The sequence below is a fragment of the Podarcis liolepis genome, assembly GCF_965112155.1.
Source record: "Podarcis liolepis genome assembly, chromosome: 6".
Classification (NCBI taxonomy): Eukaryota; Metazoa; Chordata; class Lepidosauria; order Squamata; family Lacertidae; genus Podarcis; species Podarcis liolepis.
The window spans coordinates 73,305,060-73,312,338 of NC_139559.1; the positions used below are offsets into that span (position 1 = coordinate 73,305,060).

Below are 7,279 nucleotides of genomic sequence, written 5' to 3' on the forward strand. Positions count from 1 at the left end.
AGGTTACAGGCGCTTCAGGTTACAGACTCCGCTAACCCAGAAATAGTACCTCTGGTTAAGAACTTTGCTTCAGGATGAGAACAGAAATCGCACAGCGACGGCGCAGCAGCAGTGGGAGGCCCTATTAGCTAAAGTGGTGTCTCAGGTTAAGAATAGTTTCAGGTTAAGAATGGACCTCCAGAATGAATTAAGTTCTTAACTCGAGGTACCACTGTAAAACAAAAATGGAATGTACAGAAAAACGAGTTCGAACAGAGCATATGAAATCAGACAAAAGCACAACTCTTGTCCGCTTATTATGCTTATTTCCAGCAGCTTTCCTGGGTCTCAAGCAAAAGTCTTTTTGATTGTTTTCTATGTCCTGCTAACTGGAGAGATTGAGAGTTGAACCATATATTTTCTGTATGCAATGCATGTACTTTCCTATCAGGCTATGCTCCCATCCTAATACAGGAAGAAAACCAACAGGTGAAGCCTCATCCATCATTAACACACACACCCCGCCCCCCGCAATGCCAGGGAAATCTGCGCCTGCTGAATTTATGCATGTTTTATAGCGTTTACATGAACGGGCGCCCTGCCCCAGAAGGTGGCAGTAGCCCTAAGCAAAGACGTTCCAGGATCACATTTGAGCAACTGATTAATAGCAACATTTTTGTTCTTTGGAAACTTACGCTGACAAGTTGGGGAAGGGACAAAAGGATATGAGGATTTAGAATAATAATCAGATAGACATTCAAAGTATCTTTAAGCTTAGTACAGTGGTGCCCCGCAAGACGAATGCCTTGAAAGACGAAAAACTCGCTAGACGAAAGGGTTTTGCGGTTTTTGAGCTGCTTCGCAAGACGAATTTCCCTATGGGCTTGCTTCACAAGACGGAAACGTCTTGCAAGTTTGTTTCCTTTTTCTTAACACCCTTAATACAGTTGCGACTTGACTTCGAGGAGCAACTCATAGAACGTGGTGTGGTAGCCTTTTTTGAGGTTTTTGGTGATTTTTGAAGCTTTTCCAAAACTTTTCCGACACCGTGCTTCGCAAGACGAAAAATTCACTAGACGAAAAAACTCGCGGAACGAATTAATTTCGTCTTGTGAGGCACCACTGTATTCTAAATAGCACTTAAGGTACAGACAGCATGCTTTATAATCCTGTGAAGTATTGTCATTATCTTACTCATAGGAGCATCTTCTGCACATGGTTACGGACAAGTGCTGTAGCACCATTTAGCAAACTGTTCACAGGGTCCCAGCTCACCTCACTCAGTGAGCAGGCAATTATCTCTGTAGCCCTGCAGATGTTTGGTTAAGAATTTCCAAGGGCATTTGTGTTATGTACTGAAGTTCTCACCCTGGGCCAGCAGGGGGATACTGTAGATAGTTATGCAAATGAAGGATCGAAAGTGACGTTCAGTGATTGGATAGTTTGTATGCAAATGAAGGATCGAAAGTGATGTTCAGTGATTGGATAGTTTTAGAAAATGGCAACAGTTACATTGTTCTGGAGCTCTATATAAGCAGGCTGACTGAGCTCCTCAGTCAGTTCTGTTCCAGCTTACAAATAAAGAGCTGCTTTGAAGGAATCGCTGTGTCATCTGCTATGTCTACCCACAACTTAACAATTTGCTTCCTTCTGAAAGGTGTTCCAGATTATTACAGGGAGATTAGTCTGCCCCACCCAAGGGCTAGAAAATAAATTTAGAAATATGAACACGTAAGCAACAGTCAGGAGTGTGGGAAGGGTCATGGTTCAGCCAGTAGAGTACATGCAGGAAATCCCAGCTGTAACCTTCAGCATCTCCAGTGAACAAAAATCAGGTGGCAGTTGATGGGGAAGTCCTTTGCAGGACACCCTGGAAAGCTGATGACGGTCAAAGCTGATGATGAGGGGCTAGATCAGAGCTTTCCAAACTTTTCTTGTTGGTGACACACACTTTTTAGACATTCATCATTTTGTGACAAAGTAATTCAGTTTTACTAGCAAACCAGAGCTTAAACTAACCTCTTTCCAGCCCCAGGAGGAGAGCGGGGAGTGTTCGCACAACACACCCACACACTGCAGCCGACACACAAACGTGTCGCGGCACAGTTTGGGAAGCTCTGGGCTAGATGGACCTATGGCCTGACAGTGTAAGACTGTTTCCTATTATTGTTCCAGGCATCATATTATATGGCGGTATTTCACTTAAAGCTAGGTTTTGCTTGCTTGTTTGTGGTGTTGCTGCTGTTGTTGTTGTAAAAAAAACTTCAAATGCCAGTCACTTTAAATGCAAGAAGAGTGGGCCAGGTGGGAAATTAGTTCTGATATCATAGCTATGGTATCCACAATCAGCTAACGCTTTTTAAACAAAAAATAAATCAAGTTACTGTTTGTACAGTCAAAGCAAGCTGCTAAAGTAACTCTGCAGCTATTTTGTGACAGGTGCTTTGTAATGTCCGTTTCAAGGTAATTGCTGGTTCATAGAAATGGACTGAAGCCAATCCTGTGTGTGGAGTCTAAAGTCAATAAGCATGGGGAACCTGCAGCTCTCCCGATGTTGGACAACAGCTATGCTGGCTGTGGCTGATGGGAATTGGAGTCCAACAACATCTAGAGAACTACAAGTTCTGTCTCCTTCTGCACTGCTCAGCTTCCCTTAAACTTAGTATATACACAGCCTTTTCCTGAAGTCCATTGTATCTATAACTTAAGGTTACCAGACATCTCCGTTTCCTGGGGGCAGTCCCCAGATTTACAAATCTGTCCCCTAACAAAATTCATCTGATTAGTAAGAAGTTGAAAGGTGTCCCCGGATTCATTGAAAAAAATCTGGTAACCTTACTATAACTTCCAATACATTCCTGATCGTTACCCCCATTCTAATTGGCCCTTTACACCCAACCACACAACACAGTACAGGTAGTCAGTGGTCTCACTGATTCATGTAGTTAGCAGCATGCAAATGTTACTGCGTCAGGGACACGGCTGGTGCTGTGGGTTAAACCACAGAGCCTAGGACTTGCCGATCAGAAGGTTGGCAGTTCGAATCCCCGTGACAGGGTGAGCTCCCATTCCTCGGTCCCTGCTCCTGCCAACCTAGCAGTTCGAAAGCACGTCAAAGTGCAAGTAGATAAATAGGTACTGCTCTGGCGGGATGGTAAATGGTGTTTCTGTGCGCTGCTCTGGTTTGCCAGAAGTGGCTTAGTCATGCTGGCCACATGGCCCGGAAGCTGTACGCCGGCTCCCTCGGCCAATAAAGCGAGATGACTGCCGCAACGCCGAAGTTGGTCACGACTGGACCTAATGGTCAGGGGTCCCTTTACCTTTACCTTTAAGTTCACTGCATTCTAGATACACCTCCAGAGATCTCACAAGTTGGGGAACATACAGAAATATTTAGCTGTCCCTTTTCCAGAAAACGTGGCTGTAGAATTCATGTGATACTTTATTGACCGCAGAACAACCTTTATCAACCTGGTGCCCTCCAGATGCTTTGAATTACAACTCCCATCAGCCACAGCCAGAACAGTTGATGGGAGTTGGAAACATCTGGAGGATACCAGGTTGATGGAAGCTGCTGTAGAAAGATAGCATTTTGAGGAGAGGTGAAAGATGATGGGATTCTGTTTGTTTTCCCGCAAACCTACCAGTTGATGAAATGAATATCTCGCCGAGGTAGACCCTTAGACTGGTGCCTGCAATGCGAAAGATCTGTTAAATCTGTTTATAGAGTCCTGGTTGAAACCATGGCCACATTCTAGGGTTCTTAGAACAGACATAGATGCCTGAGTTTATTATGACAGTGCTAGAAAGTGTTTGCAGAGACAGAGAATTCTAGAACTGGGTCACAGAAAAAGGCAACATAAAGTGTTGCATTTAGAAGTGTTTGGAGCAACACCAGATCTTTGTTTCGTTGGGCAATGTTTTTGGCCAACTGCAAGCCTACATAAATTTATTTATTCATCACCAATAAATTAGATTAATAAAGTGAAGGTCTCTGGGTTTCATGGTTGTAGGGAAGCCTGTGTGCTTGCCTATTCTGCTTACCATAGTAAGACATATCAGCTCTTCCACGAGAGTCTGAGCAGGCACAGCTGCAGTCCTTAGGTGATGATAGTTCTGAAACTGTCAACAGGGTTTGCCTTCTTAGATCCACAGTTTTGAAAAACAGAACCACATACCTAAAGAGAAAATGGTTACATTTCCGCTATTTCTGACCAAAGGATTTGCCTTCTCGGGATTTGACGTATAATAACTGGCTTGCTGAATCAGACCATTTAGGTCACCAAAAAGCTCACAAATTGGACAAGGTGGGATAGCCATGCTGTGCTCAATCTGAGCACTTGGTACTCAGGGATAGACGGGAGACTTCATTCTGAAAACAGGGAGTGCCAGACCTAGTATGGTTTGAAGAAATATGAGGGGCAGCCACCTTTCTAAAGCTTGGTGCCACAATACATGTCATCTTGGGTACAATGGTGACGAATGTCCAAAAATCAACAAAAACTAAAACTTTAACTATTCTAACTAAAAGCCATTGACAGGCTTATCCTTCATGAATAGCATGCAGCAGTTATGTAGACACAAGCATTGAAGAAATAGTTGGGTAACCTGCAGTCCTATGCATGTCTACTCAGAGGTAAGCCCCAGGTAAATGTGTATAAGGTTGCAGTCTTAGTCACTTCCGCTCTTGACAGAATATCTCATTCTAACATTTCCACTAAGTCAGTATTTGTTTGACTCCACTGCTAAATTAGATAATGCAAAGAGGACCAAGGTGTTAAGTTTTGGCAGTAAATTACCTTATTTCTTCCTGATTGGCTTATCTTAATGCCTGTCTGTAGCTAACAGGAGAAGCATGCTGAAAAAAGGCTTTTTGCACCAGTGCGATTTATAGACAGCATTTGGCACTTTGCAGGGCAGGCGCTGAAAAGTAAAGTCACTGCAACTTACTTATCTCTAAGGTTTCCTAGTTTCTATTATGGGATGTATGGCGCAACCGATCATTTGATTAGCAGGTTTCATAACCATTATCTATCCGGATGCCGTTTTTGAATCACTCCAAATACAGTAAGAGTTTTGCTTTTCATTATCTGGAACAAGATCAGGGCAACACATAACCCAGCAAGCAGATACTAATCTTACCAGTCTTACCAATTCGTGGGTAGGATTGAAAGAATCACAAAATGAGCTGTCTGATCCCTAGAAATGCCTGGCCTCTGTTGTCTGACCTCCAGGCTGCACGTCTAGCTATTGTGAAACCAAGGGGGATTTCAAAGTGGTTTAGAGTATGGCATGGTTTGATGGGGAGAGATATGTCAGCCATTCAAACACAAAGACATTCTGCAGTGTCCGTTGTGCGCACCCAAGCAAATACATTGGGCCTGGCCCATGTCTCCAGATCTGATTCCACAGTTACAAGGAACACGTTAGTGTTATAGGAGCAACAATGTTTTTATTCACTTCTGTAATCAGATGACGTAGAAAGAACTTTGGATGTTTTTGCCCCAGCTTCTAAATGAAGCATAAAATGAACCCCAATGTGGCACTAAAGTTCCCCTAATTCCCACCTAAAGTGGGAAGTGAGAGCTGGACCATAAAGAAGGCTGATCGCCGAAGAATTGATGCTTTTGAATTATGGTGCTGGAGGAGACTCTTGAGAGTCCCATGGACTGCAAGAAGATCAAACCTATCCATTCTGAAGGAAATCAGCCCTGAGTGCTCACTGGAAGGACAGATCCTGAAGCTGAGGCTCCAGTACTTTGGCCACCTCATGAGAAGATAAGACCCTGATGTTGGGAAAGATGGAGGGCACAAGGAGAAGGGGACAACAGAGGACAAGATGGCTGGACAGTGTTCTCGAAGCTACCAGCATGAGTTTGACCAAACTGTGGGAGGCGGTGGAAGACAGAAGTGCCTGGCGTGCTCTGGTCCATGGGGTCACGAAGAGTTGAACATGACTAAACGACTAAACAACAACAACAATGTGGCACTGCAGTCGTCACTACTGACAACTCTTCTAATTAGAACTCTTCTAGCTCCTTGATCTCTGCAGATTCGCAGGTACGCAGGAGAGGGACAGGTGGATGCAACCAGCAAACTGAAATGCAGGAGAGTGTGGGCAGCTCTGTGTATGATTTAACTTGCCAGAGACAGTTCTCTGTGTCCATATGAAGCAGAGAGAGGGAGAAAGGGAGAGAGTTTAAACCAGGGATGGGGAACTTGTGGCCCTCCAGAGATTGGTGGACTTCTCCATCCCTGATTATTGGCTGTGCTGGATGGAGCTGGTGGGAATTGTTCCAGCAACATCTGGAGAGCCTTGCCTCTGGCTTAAAACCTAATTGAAGAAACAGACACAGAGCAAGCATCACACACACACACACACACACACACACACACACACACACACACACAGAGTTATGGGCTTGAACATGAGGGCAGAGCTAGTTATTACTAAAAACATGGATCTGCTGTAGAGAATGGAAGCTCTGTGTTCAGTTATTGCCTTCTACTCCAGGATGCATAATACAACATGCAAATACACCATGCATTTAAACCACATTTGAAGTGCATTACTGTCCCGTCCCGTCCCCCCCAAAAAAGAATCATGGGAATAGTAGTTTGTTAAGGATTCTGGAAATTGTATCTTTATTAGGGGTCTACTACAGTTCCCAGAATTCTTTGAGGGAAGTAAAGTGCTTTAAATGCATGGCATGTACTCAGCCATAGCGTCTTGACATCAATACACAATGCATCTCTGCCTGACTTCACTGGTTGATGCCAAGAGGGACAAGCGAATACATCATATAATGACTGACTGCAGGGCGGAGGGTAAACTTTGTGATATACTGTGGAGCATGGGAGGCACCTCTTGAGACAAGTTTTTCATTTTGGGTGGCAGCCTTGAGTTCCATATGTGGTCTGGTTCTGTCCTTAAAATATGCATTCGAAGCCACCCTAATACTGTTTGTCCTCCTGAATCCATTCATTTTCTGGGCCAAACACCACACATGGTGCTCCCTTGTTATGAGGATGTTTCTATCGTCACCCCTTCCAATGTGTGCCTGCATTTACCCAAACTGGTTCTGGGAAGCTGCAGGTTTGTACAGTCAAGCAGGTGCTTAGCTTCCTGTGTGCCCTTTTTTCTTATAAAAATCCACCCCCTGCAAAATTTATTTTTCCCTCGAGGGTGGGGGAAATCTCTCTCTTCTTCTGTGGGGCGAAAAGCTGGACATGTGCCATATTTGACAGGGAAAATGGGAGTTAAGCATCTCCCCCTACCGCTGTGAACGTATTGCAGCTT

The 7,279-nt window shown here is 44.2% G+C and overlaps 1 protein-coding gene across 3 annotated transcripts in view; it reads right to left on the bottom strand.

Moving 5' to 3' along the window:
* The window catches only part of GFI1 (growth factor independent 1 transcriptional repressor), a 39,319-nt gene extending 35,587 nt beyond the window's left edge, over positions 1-3,732 (bottom strand). The window contains exon 1 of one of the 3 annotated variants that reach the window (XM_083511189.1): positions 3,624-3,732. The gene's annotated coding sequence lies outside the window, so the exon portion shown is untranslated. Of the gene's footprint in view, positions 1-1,173; positions 1,570-3,623 lie in introns of those variants that run through there. The other 2 variants (XM_083511190.1, XM_083511191.1) reach the window with 2 other exon arrangements.
* Positions 3,733-7,279: the final 3,547 nt, after the last annotated feature.